The sequence below is a fragment of the Anolis carolinensis genome, chromosome 5, assembly GCF_035594765.1.
Source record: "Anolis carolinensis isolate JA03-04 chromosome 5, rAnoCar3.1.pri, whole genome shotgun sequence".
Taxonomy (NCBI): Eukaryota; Metazoa; Chordata; class Lepidosauria; order Squamata; family Dactyloidae; genus Anolis; species Anolis carolinensis.
Window position 1 is genome coordinate 68,812,515 of NC_085845.1, and position 13,370 is coordinate 68,825,884.

Below are 13,370 nucleotides of genomic sequence, written 5' to 3' on the forward strand. Positions count from 1 at the left end.
TGACATGGGGATCTTGGTACATTTTCATAGGTTCATCACATCCATTAGGATAAAACCACTATCCCATTGCGTTCAGCCTAAGGGTGTATCTATATGGTAAAATTAATGCAGTTTGGCATCAATCCTGTGGAATCATGAGAATTGCTATTTGATGAGGCACCAGCATTATTTCGCAAAGAAGCCTAAAGACCTTGAAAAATGATAACTATCATAATTTTATAGCATTGAGCCATAGCAGTTAAAATGATTCCAAATAGCATTAATTTTACAGTGTAGATGCTTCTTTAGTGAATATTCCACATATGCAGCAAGGATCCAATCTATCTTTTTAGGAAAGAACTGGAATTCACTCCCAAAAGATGTTACAGTGATAGGTGGATGGAAAGTAACAGGGAGAAGAAACTACTGGAAAATAGAGCTGGAGGAGGGATGAATGGATGGAAATAATAGGCAGGTTTAGGCTAGACGTCAGGGAGAAAGGGATGGTTTTGAGGAAAGGACTGTACAGTGTAGAAAAGACAGAGGGAAGCTGGAGAGAAGAAGAGGCAACAGAGCAGAAGTATATCATGACTATGCCCTACTTTTGCTCTAAAATTCTTGGGGTTGCTTCAGTATATGATAGAAACTTGTCATAGAATCATAGAATTTATTTATTTATTTATTTCAATAATTTATACCCCGCCCTTCTCACCCGGGGGGACTCAGGGCGGCTTACAATTGGCAATTGATGCCGTTACACTGATATACAATGAACTAAAACGTTAAAACAGTTAAAACAGTCTTAAAATACAATATACAAAGTTTAAAACAATGCAAAGTGCCCATGCCATTAGAATAGAATAGAATATAGAATCATAGTTGGAAGAGACCTTATGGACCATCCTGTCCAACCCCCTGCCAAGGAACAGTTTCCAGGTCAGCAGAAAACAAGCTTGCTCTCTCCTCCCTATGACTTCCCCTCACATATTTATACATGACCATCATTTCAGTCCCCCTTCTCTGGACACACTCCAGCTTGTTGACATCCCACTTCAATTGTCGAGTCCAGAACTGGACACAATATTCCAGGTGTGGTCTGACCAAGGCAGAATAGAAGGGTAGCATGACTTCCCTGGATCTAGACACTATACTCCTATTTATGCAGGCCAAAATGCCATTGGCTTTTTTAGCTGCCATGTTACATTAGGTCATGTTTAACTTGTTGTCAACGAGGACTTCAAGATCTTTTTCACATGTACTGCTGTTGAGACAGGTGTCTTGTCCACTAAACCCAAACACATAGTCAGAGATACAAAGAAAAAGAGATGGGGAGGACTGGGAAGTCCCACACTATGTAATATAATAAGGGGCAGGAATAAATACAAAGATCAAAAGGAGCCATGGCATCCACACAAAATAAAAAAAGATGCAAAGTGCATTTGTGGATACCAGGACAAGGGTCTCCTGCCTGGATCATTCCATATTTTAGGAAGACAATACGCACATTTTTAGCGTGTGTGTGTGTGTGTGTGCATGATAACATTTTGTCATACCATTTTTGGGGGGTTTGGGTGACTTAGCTGTTGGATCCCTGGAAATGGGACAAGTGCAAGTGGGGAGGGGGGGACAATGGGGCACCTGGCAGCAGATTTTCAGCTTCTTCTGGCGACCACGTGAGAAGAGCAACCACATATGTGGGTATTTCCCCATTAGCTCTGCCAGACCTAATCAGAAGAAGAAAACAGATTGTGTGTCTTTTTGCAAAGCTGGTTTATATACACCAGGGTGAGCTCTTCCATTTTTCTGTGGCATCCTGGCGTTAAAGGGAGAAAGATTGTGTGCTAGCTACCTCCATGTTCTATCTCAGTGCAGTTGCTGCTTCTAGTGTTTAAGGATCACTTGAGAATGTGTGTGTGTGTGTGCTGGGGGGGGGGAGGCTGTGAGGTTAAGAAGGACTCTTTTATGTGTTTATGTATTTTTTAGTTTTACTTTTTTTGCTTTAACTTAACTGAGTGTGGGATAGGTTTAGGAAATAACCTGAGTCCCTTGAGTCCTCACTTATGCAGACCTACCTTCTGACTTTTGTACTCTGTCCTGCACCAACAGCCTAAGTTCTCCCCTCCCCAAATAAAAGCTCTTTCTTCTTCTAATTCACCTCTTTGACTCTCAGTCTCTGCTATTCCCTTCCCAGTCCTAACTTCTGGTTTGTATGTGTGTGTACTTCTGCACCAGTCCAACAGCCTTCCTCCTTTATTTGCCTTCCTCCTTCCTCCTTTAAGGAACTTTAAACGTTTCCTAAAAATCAGTGGATGGCCCAAACATTCTGAAACTTGGAGGGCTTGCAGTTGTAAATGTGTCCTCCAAATGTGGTCATTTTTGTCCTGATCACCATAAAAATGATCGCTAGAGTAGTCTTGTCATTTCCCCTATTGTCACCAAGAGAGTGAAAACGGAGCTTCTGGCAGACAGATCACAAAATGGTATTTCTCTCCCTCGCCCCCCTATGATTTTGTAAATTTCACAGTAAACAAAATGGGGAGGCAACCAAAAATGGGATCAAAATTGGACTTTTTTCACTGAGTTGCACATCCCTAATTTTTAGCCCTTTCTTTTCCTTTCTGTGCCCCCTTTCTCTATTTTTACTCCCCATGTCTTTCTTTCTTTTCTCTTCCTAGATAAAAATTGTCCTCACTGTGCAACTAAGCAAGACAAATTATGGAAGCTTGTTTTTTTTTTCACCTCTAATTTGGAGGTGGGGCAGAACAGGCACAGGAGGAGTTGAACTTTCACAGCTGTAACATCTCCTGGTATTGCTTTCAACCCTCATATATCAATTACACTGAACAAAAAAAAATCCTACCATTAATAACCATGCAAGGGGGATTGGAAAGAGCATGTTGTAGCATGAAGAGAGGATGGCCCTTCTTTCCCCTCCAGTGATTCCCTTTGAAAATTCCCCTTAGGAATGGAGGTAAGTAGAAAACTGTTCTAGGAAATTATCATAAGTATGACTGCCTTCCAGATGTAGGGCCTTGGTGGTGGGTCTGTAGGTAGAGACCTATTCTTGATCTGGATGTTATTTCACAGTGATGACATTGATTTCTAGATGGAAGGAGCTCCCAACAACAGTTGGCTTGACATGCCTTCCTCTTGACATGTTTCTCCCTTTCACCCTCCATTTGTGCCTCTTCAAATTCCACAGCATTGTTGGCAACAGCTGACCTGCAGTAAGAATGCTTGAGGGCCAGGGCTTTCCAGTTCTCAGTGTCCATGCCACAGTTTTTAAGGTTAGCTTTTAGCCCTTTTTTACAGCACTTTTCCTGTCCACCAACATTCCATTTTCCATTCTTCAGTTGAGAGAATAGTAACTGTTTTGGGAGATGGTGACTGGATATTCAATGTGGCGAGTCCAGCAAAGTTCATGGCAAAGGATCATCGTTTCAATTCTGGAGTCTTTGCTTCTTCCAGAACACTGACATATGTCCACCTGTCTTTTGAAGAGATTTGGATTTCAAGGCTCTGGAAAATATTTCAGTCAAAGTCTTATAGGTACCCTTGTTTCAAATTGTAAATATGGTTAAATGAATTTGAGAGGGTGATGTGACTAGAGTGAATGGCTGATGTTGGATGCCAGCTAATATTTTTCCAACACTGTTTTTTCCACTATACAAAACTTATAAGAAAACAACTGGGACATATGTGGACAAGTAATATGACAGGGTCATTATGGCAAAAAGAAGAAAAACATATCAGCTCACAAGTGGTTTGCATTTGTTTTAGCCTCCTAAAAAAGGGCAAGGTTTTGTCCCTTTATCTCCTCTTCTCCTGCATATTATTTTGGCACTTAAACTCAGTTTGAAGCAATGGAAGTAAAGTAAGGACAAAAATGCAAAGATGGAGGAGGAGAGATAAACTTGAGAATTTTAAAAGTAGCTCAATGTTGGATGACAGAGGATTGATTGGGATTGTTCCTACTAAATTGTGGCAGTAGAGAGATTTGTGATGGGTGATGGAACATACAACTTGTATATAGGAAAATTTAGCAGGGCTGTATATCTGCATATTGCATAAGATAAATGCACTATAGCATAGAAATACAATTTGCATTTCTCCTAGTGGTAGGCCTAAACATATATCAGGTTAATGCAAAGCACACCAAAACAAACAAAACAAATAGCCATCATATAGCACTAATTTCAAGACATCTGCAGAGAACCAATAGCATAAACATTTTGATATTTTTGAAAATGAAAAACAAGGTATGCGTATGGTTACACATATATAAATTTCTCCTTCTCCCTGAACTTTAAAAATGTACAATCCTTGCTATTTCTGAAAATGCACTACAGCTTTCCAATGATATTTTTTTAAAAGAGGTTGCCTGTATTTTATAATTCCACTCCTTGTGGTTCTCACAACAGCTAATAGATGAAATATGGAAGTAGTTTAGAACCTCTCATTAATCACTGAGACATTAGGGAAAAAACTGCCCAACAACCTAAACAAACAAACAAACCCCTACAAAGAACACATGTTTACAAGACCTCAATCTTGCAATAAGATTTATCTTCATAGGCACTCCTGAGTTTTGTCTGGACTCTTTCCTGCAAGCAAAATTATGTAGGACCCTCTAAAAGCACTTACTCATTTACTACCAAAGCAAACTTTTTGTTCCAGGAAAACTTAGAGATACTCAGAAAGTTATCAGAGATTCTTAATGAGAACTTAAGTAATGCCAACAATTTTTAAGCTGTAATAGTATTCAATCAGATTAGAAAACAGCAATTTAAAATGACAACTAGTGGAGTTTGAGTGATCTATAGTTGATCAGCATTTATTTTTGATTGCAATTGCTTTGTGTCAGCTAGTGATAGTCAGTGCAAACGTTAAATCTATACACATAATAAAAGTGAAAATATATGTGTGCATGTGGCTGGGGTGTAAAGGCTCCCACTTCCACAAATAGCTAGCTCACAATACGCAGGAGACACCAAAGGCCCTTCCTCCAATGACATTGCAGGTTATAGTGAGAGCCGTGAACATGTACAACCCCTGCCAGTGTCCTCCACAAACATAAGACTCCCCACCACCCAAGTGAAGGCTTTTACACGAGGATGGTTTCATCCTAGATTTTATGTGTTTCCTCCATCACAGACATCCCAGTGTGTCTTAGTCTCTCCACTGGTGTGGAATTTGCATGATCCCACCCACCGTTTCTCCCATAAACCTTTCCTACTCTTTTCTATGGCACACAGCAAACTCAGCAGAATTGATCAGAAACTGAACATACTGGAAGGGTTTGTGGGACTGACTTAACATGATGGAAGTTGTAGTTCACCCTGCATCAAGACAGATCACTGTTACCCACACCACCAATGGACCTGGACCAAATTTGGTACACAGAACCCCCATGACCAATGAAAATACTGAAGAGGTTTGGGGGCAACTGACCTTGATTTATAGGAGTTGTAGCTCACATCCAGAGAGCACTGTGAACCCAAAGAACAATGGATCTTGACCAAACTTGACACATATACCCGATATGCCCAAATTTGCATACTTGTGGGTTTTGGGTGGAATTGCCCTTGATATTTGGGAGTTGTAGGTACTGGGATTTAAAGTTCACCTGCAATCAACAAGCACTCTGAATCCAACTAAAGATGGACCTGGACCTTACTTGACACACAGAATCCCCATGACCAACAAAGAATACTGCAGGGCTTTGGGGGGAATTCACCTTGATTTGTGGGACTTGTAGTTCACCTACATCCAGATAGCACCTTGCACTTAAAACAATGATGCATGCATGCCTGGTACGTCCACATTTGAATACTGGAAGGATTTCGGAGGGATAGATCTCGATTTCTGGGAGTTGTAGTTCACTGACAACCAGAGAAAATGTGAACCCTAGTGACCATGGACCTGGATCAAACTTGCCACACAGAATGACCATGACCAACTGAATGTACTGGAGGGATTTTTTTTTGGGGGGGGGGGGGAAGTGGCCTTCATTTCTGGGAGTTGTAGTTCATTGACATCCAGAGACACTATGACCATCACTGATGATGTATTCATTTGCTTTTAATTACTGTATTTCAATATTAATAAGTCAACACAGAGTTTATGTATGGAATAGTCTGGGGCTTAGTATTAGGCTTATTTTTAATAGTTACTTTTAAGCAAACAGAAACATTTACCCAGCATCTATCAATCTCCATGGGTGCTGGTTAATTGAATCTACTCTAATTAGATTCTTACTTGCATTTAACTATTGTGTTCCTTAAAAATAAGTATTTTACATTGCAAGCATACTCCAATTAAAGACTGCCTCACTTCTTCTGAAATATAAGCAATTTTTAAATATAATAAAGTAGTCTTTTTCATGTGTTCAGGTATATGGTTCAAGTTCTAGGCTCATGTCATGTTTCTGGCTGCTGCTTCATGTACTTTTGTGAGTGTTAAGGTGATCATGAGAAAGATAGGCCGGGCTGTGGCGCAGGCTGGATAGCAAGCCAGCTGCAATAAATCACTCTGACCAAGTGGTCATGAGTTCGAGGCCAGCCCGTGCCTGTGTTTTGTCTCTGTCTCTGTTCTATGTTATGGCATTGAATGTTTGCCTTTATGTGTGCAATGTGATCCACCCTGATGAGAAGGGCGGAATGTAAATGCTGTAAATAAATAAATAAATAGGAGAGGACTGGGTTTTGTACTCCCAACCAAGACTTTGTAACCATTATGATTTTTAAAACTAATTAGAGCAACCAATTTACTTACTTCTGGGAAACTGGAAAGGGCATTCAAATATAATCTAGGGGTAAGTACTGTATAGGAACTGCATCTATCAGTACTCCCTTACCATTTGCTGTTTAGTTGGCTGTTCAGATTAAAGCTGCAGTTCAACAATATCTGTAGGGCCACATAATGGTAGCTAGCAATTGTATAGATTCATTTATGAGTCAATCTCATATAAAAAGTCAAGAACATGTTTTGGGCTCAATATTATGGCTTTTAATATGACCCATGGATAAATCAAAAGTCATTCTATAGAGTGGGATAAGTGAAAACATCTCCTGATGGAGTCAGCTGCTGCTGTGTCCCCATCTAGCCATTCAAAAAGGCCAGAAGCAGCCCCATGGCAAAGTGAATAGAGGGGGGTCGTTACTTCTTTTAGGTTTTTCCATGAAAGACATAGCTCTTGCCTTTCACCATTCTACTCAAGAGGGGGATAGTTCCTTTAAAAAAAAAAGAGAGAAAAGAGGTAAGATACAGAACACAGACTTTTTATGTGTCAGGAGTGACTTCAGAAACTACAAGATGCTTCTGGTGTGAGAGAATTGGCTGTCTATAAGGATGTTGCCCAGGGGATGCCCAGATGTTTTTGATGCTTTTACCATCCTTGTGGGAGGCTTCTCTCATGTTCCTGCATGGAGCTGGAGTTGATAGAGGGAGCTCATCCATGCTCTCCCCGGGTTGGATTCAAACTGATAACCTTCATGTTAGCAACCCAACCTTCAAGTCATCAGTCCTGCTGGCACAAGGGTTTAACCCACTGCATCACCGGAGGCTCACACACACTAACCCAGTTTTTTTTTCAAAATTAAAATTGCAAAATGTATACATGAGTATATATGGTAATTACTTTCGTAGGCTTTAAAACCATCGTCAGAATCCCATCGGGAATATCTAATGGGGTTGTTGTCCTCCACAAAACTGGAAGGGGGAGATCTCTATGTTATAGACCAGGGGTCCTCAAACTTTTTAAGCGGAGGGCGGGTCCACAATCCTTCAGACTGTTGAGGGGCCGGATTATCATTTGAAAAAAATACAAACAAATTCTGATGCACACTGCATATGTCTTATTTGTAGTGCAAAAACAACAACAACAACAACAAGAATGAAAGAACAATACAATATTTAAAAATAAAAACAATTTTAATCAACATACATTTATCAGGATTTCAATGGGAAGTGTGGTCCTGCTTCTGGCCAAAGAGATAGTCAAGTTAATTAGGGTTGTTGTTGTTGTTGTTGTTGTTGTTGTTGTTGTTGTTGTGTGCCTTCAAGTCATTTCAGACTTTGGGTGAGCCTAAGTCTAAAATTTATTTATTATTTATTTACTGCATTTATTTACTACATTTGTATCACACCCTTCTCACCTCAAAGGGGACTCAGAGTGGCTTACAAATTATATGTACATACAATATATTATATTATTAGCATAGCACAATATTAGCATTATATATTACTATATTGAACTATACCACTATACTGTAATATTATTAGTAATATTATATGTAATATAGAATATATAATTAATATTATTATATGGTATTAGTGTTATATTGTATTACATTATAATATTATTATCAATATTATATGTATATACAATATATTATATTATAAAACTGAGGGCGGGGGCCAGGTAAATGACCTCGGAGGGCCGCATCCGGCCCCCGGGCCTTAGTTTGGGGACCCCTGTTATAGACTCTTATATGGCCCCCAGTTCCCCATTGCTCCCACTGGAGCTGCTTTTCTGGTAGTACTGAAGGCTGAGATGGAATGAGAAGTAGCACAGTGTGATCTTGGATGTAGCTCCCAAATTCTATTTTTTTAGATGTAAATTTCCAGGCTGCAATAAATCTTCAATGCATGAAGCTGGCTGTAAAAACTGCTGAGTCACTCTGCAGATTGTAGCTGACATTCATACAAAGCCTTATTCTGTTTGCATTTATTGATTACAGCTTTTTAAAAACTTATTTATTGGTTGAAACATAGATAGATGCTTCCCTGAAATATGTTTTTTCCTAGTAATCTTCTTTGCAATTTGCCTTTTTTGGAAAAGACTGGGTGTTGACTCACAAAAAAACATTGAGTCTGGATCTGGCAAAAACCCAATTGAACAACTGTAAATTTGTGTTCATGAGTACAACCATGAGAGTTATATAGGGTTTCTACAACAAACAATTCAAAATGATGATGATGATGATGATGATGATGATAATAAAGGTGACAGTTGCATTGATGAAAAACAACAGGAAAAACTCTGCTGCTCAATATGGAACTTCAAAGACTCTGGCAGAAACCAGTACAGGTGGTCCCGGTGGTGATCGGCACATTGGGTGCCGTGCCAAAAGATCTCAGCCGGCATTTGGAAACAATAGACATTGACAAAATTACAATCATGTAGGTTCGTAGGGGAGGATGTGACTGTGAAGATAGGCAGGTCCCAAACCATTTAGGACTTTGTAGGTCAATAACCTGCATCTTGAATTAGGACCGAAAACTTATCAGCAGCCAGTAGAGCTGTTTAAATTGGGCGGGGGTGGGTGGGTTGGTGACTGCTCCCTATAGTTTGCTCCAGTTAATAACCTGGCTGCCAACCTTTGTACCAGTTGTAATTTCTGGACCATCTTCAAGGGCAGCCCCACATAGAGCTCATTACAGTAGTCCAATCTAGAGGCAACTCAGGCATGGACCACCATGGCCAAGTCAGGCTTCACAAGGTATGGTCGCTGGTGAACAAGCTTTAATTGTGCAAAGGCCCTTGCAGCCACCGCCAACACCTGAGCATCAAGATTCACATATCACCAGTGCCACCTTTTTGCAGTTATTTTGACACTTGCTAAACAAACATTGTGCTGCTAACTTCATGTTTGCATTTTGCCCCATGCTGATCAATTTGCATTTGACATAGGAGTGAAGAAAACATTTGCTGATTTTTAGCACTAGTTTAACAATGTTTTGAAACTAGCTGTATTTTTTTTCCAACCAAGCCGTTTCACTAGAATATTGAACACAAAGTAAGCATAGTTGATAAATCTCAATGGCTGCAAAAATGGGAGCACACAACCACTAGATGTATGCCTGGTACTTTAAAACTGTTAAGCACTGTCAACGTTTGCAAACTTTCTCAGAGATGATAAACTCTGATAATTAAAGAAAGATGATAAACACTGATAAGTAAAGAAATGTGCGTAGAGCCTGGCACATTATGGGCACTAGCAGGGATCCCATGGGATCCTCATGTTAATGTAACTGTTTCCATTAGCAGAAATAGAGAGGCCATTCCTTGTGCACTCTCAAAACTTCCTAGGAGAGTTGCATAGAAGGCAAGCATCATAGCTGACTGATAGGTGTATGTTGAATATGGGCTAGGGTCTATAAGGGATCCTGGGAGTTACAGTCCCAAATGGGGGATTTCCAAACTAGAGTCTGGAATATGATGGTTATGGGTCACATATGTGCTATGCAGCATGATATTCTGTCTTTAACTACCAGAGATAATGATCTGTTTCATTTGAGGTGTGTGTGGACTTGCATTATTCATACACATTGCATAATATGGGAAGCAGATATTGTCAGAGAAAGCAATCTGACTTATTGTTTCTGAATTATGGCAACCCTATCACCGAGGTTTTTGGCAAGAGTTGCTCAGAACTATTTTTGCCTTCCTCTGAGACTGTGGTTCCATCTACACTGCCACATGTAGTTTCAAACGGCATTATACGGCAATGTAGATGGTGCCTGTGACTTGTTCAAGGTCACCCTGTGTGTTTCTGTAGCTAAACAGGGATTTGAATCCTGGACTCCAGAATACTCAAACCACTATACCTGTTTATTTATCATGTCAGAAGAGAATTGAGGGTACATTTATAATTATAATAAATGTTGTTTGACCAGAATCTGGCCACTTGAAGTGCCTCTAGTGTTGCTGTTGTCCTCCAATGTGCATGTGGTAAGGCTCAGACTGCATTGGAATAAGTGGTCTGTGGTTTGTCTTCTTCACACTCGCATGTTGGGGACTCTGCTTTGTAGCCCCATTTCTGAAGATTGGCTCTGCACCTCGTGGTGCCAGAGTGAAGTTTGTTCAGCACCTACCAAGTCACCCAGTCTTCTGTGTGTCCAGGGGGGAGCCTTCCCACAGGATTGTAAACATCTGGGCGTCCCCTAGGCAACATGCTCCCCCCTGTGGCCAGAATTGAACATCCCCTCAGGAGAAGGTTAAATTGCCTCTGTGTCTGTCTCTGTCTCGGTTCTGTGTGTATATGGGCATTGAATGTTTGCCTTATATGTATATAATGTGATCCACCCTGAGTCCCCTTCGGGGTGAGAAGGGCAGAATATAAATACTGTAAATAAATAAATAATAAGTAAACATCTTTATAGATGGCTGATTATTTCACACCAGAAGCGACTTGCAGCATGCAACCAAACAAACAACTATACCTGTCAACACATGCTTTGTAATCAATCACATTAGACACACTGGGAGTAAAATTTGAGTAAGAGTGCTGAAGAATAGAACCATGAAATAGAGTCTTAGGGAAGCCTTTTCTGGAAGAAACAGTAAACTCTATAATAGTAAAACCTTTAAGGATTATATGTGGCTGAAAAATGGTGGGCAGTCTGCTTGAAACAATGCATATTTTCTCAGTCATACATTTATATAGCTTGCCTTTCCTCTTGGTTTTATGCCATTTTATGGTTGTCATCTTCTGCATGCTTATTTAGGAACAGGCTCTTTGAACTCAGTGGGATTTACTTCTGAATAAGCCGTGATAAGGATTGGCCAGAAGATAGATAATTTACTAATCTAGATACTGGCTTCTCAAGAAAGCTTACTCCTGAGAGCAGAGTGTGAGAAAGGAAGCATTTTAGAAGCAATTGAGAAACAGAACATGCCTCCAATTGCTAGCAAGTGAGAACATGTGCAGCACTTTGCAAGTAAAGATCGCAACAGGTCAGGGGATGAATTGTCAGCCTTATGGTACTCTGTTAATCAGTGTAACATTATTCTTAATGGGCCAACTGCTCCTTTTACGTTAGTAAATGAAGGCAAACCTTCATCTGCACCTGCAGATGCCAGATCAAGAGTGCAGATGTTCACAAGGCTATAAAGCTGGAAGATGGCCATAGATGTGCTGCTGTACTTTATACATAAAAGGGAATGTGGTGTGGACAACATAATGCACTTGTAAGTCGAAGGGTTAACAGCCGAGACTGAGGTTTAGCATTCACAGCTATATATTCTATTGTTATGGACCTCACACGTCTGTCTCTAGATACGTATTATCCTGGACTGTGTTAGTCCAACCAGGGAGTACACAGGCATGGCAGCAGGTTTCTGCACACATGCCTGGAGGGAGTTATGGGGAAGGTCTGTAGCTTAATGACAGACCACATGCATTGCATACAGAAGGCCACAGGTTCCATTTCTGACATTTCTAGCCAGGACTATTGTCGAAACTCCTGGAGAGTTGTTTTTAACCCTCGTGGTAGTGCCGTGCTAGACAGACCTATGAACTGACTTGGTATACACCACTAATGAGGAATCCTTGACCCTCCAGATATTTTAGCCTTTTCATGGCATACACAGAGCAACACTGAAATGTTTCATAGGCTGTGTGGATGTGTGGATGTGTGGATGTAATGTATAGTGCTGTATTGTGCTGCACGGAAGGGTAAAATCTCATCCAAAAATGGAAAAGGAAAAGAACAGAAATGTTCTGGCTGATGTCCTGCATTGCATTGGCAGAACATAAAGCTCCACTGGGCATAATTAGGCCTTCCTTTCCCTAAATCTACACATTTTTCAGCTGTCCACTTCAGTTATTTTGTGGCTGGGGGAAAACAAGGAACAGCTACTCACAGGAAGGAAAACTCACAATTTGGACTTCTACAGGGACTCCATGAGATCCAGAAGGATTCCTGTTCTTTCCTAAAGCTGTAGAAACAGGTTTGCTGCCATTCAAGTCCACAACCCTCGCTCATCCTCCTCCAGCTACCTAATGGCTGATGGGGAAGATACCCAGACACAAGATGTGCAAATAGCAAGAGGAGGGGGTTGCTGCAGATCGTTTTCTGAATAGCTTCATCTCCAGTGACCAAAAAAGACATATACGGGCAATTTCCATTTATACCTCTTTTTGTCATCAACATAATTGCATCCTTTGGATATCTTTTAAAGGATGTCTTGTTTATATCTGAAATGATACATAGCTCTGATGGAGAAGGGGAGGGCTTAGAGTCACTTTGCCAAATCTTGCCATCTGGAATGGAGAGGAAAAGGTGGAGAATGACATCTGATGGCTTTGCAGGCTTATTGGTTTCTCTCCTGCCATCCCGTTCAGGACCTTAGCTGGATTTATGGACCTAATATTGTCTGCCATCAGGCCATGGACCCAAGGAAACTAGAACATACCTAAATAGAAATAGGCATTTTATGTATGTTATGTCCTTATAAATACCTGACAGAAAAGGACAGAAAAACAGTGCCACATATTGTCAAACAAGCTTTCTGCACTTTATGCCAACCATTGCCTTGTCTGTATTTTGAAAAAGAAATATAAAGTGCATATTATGAATCAGCTGGGTTGTTGTATGTCTTTCGG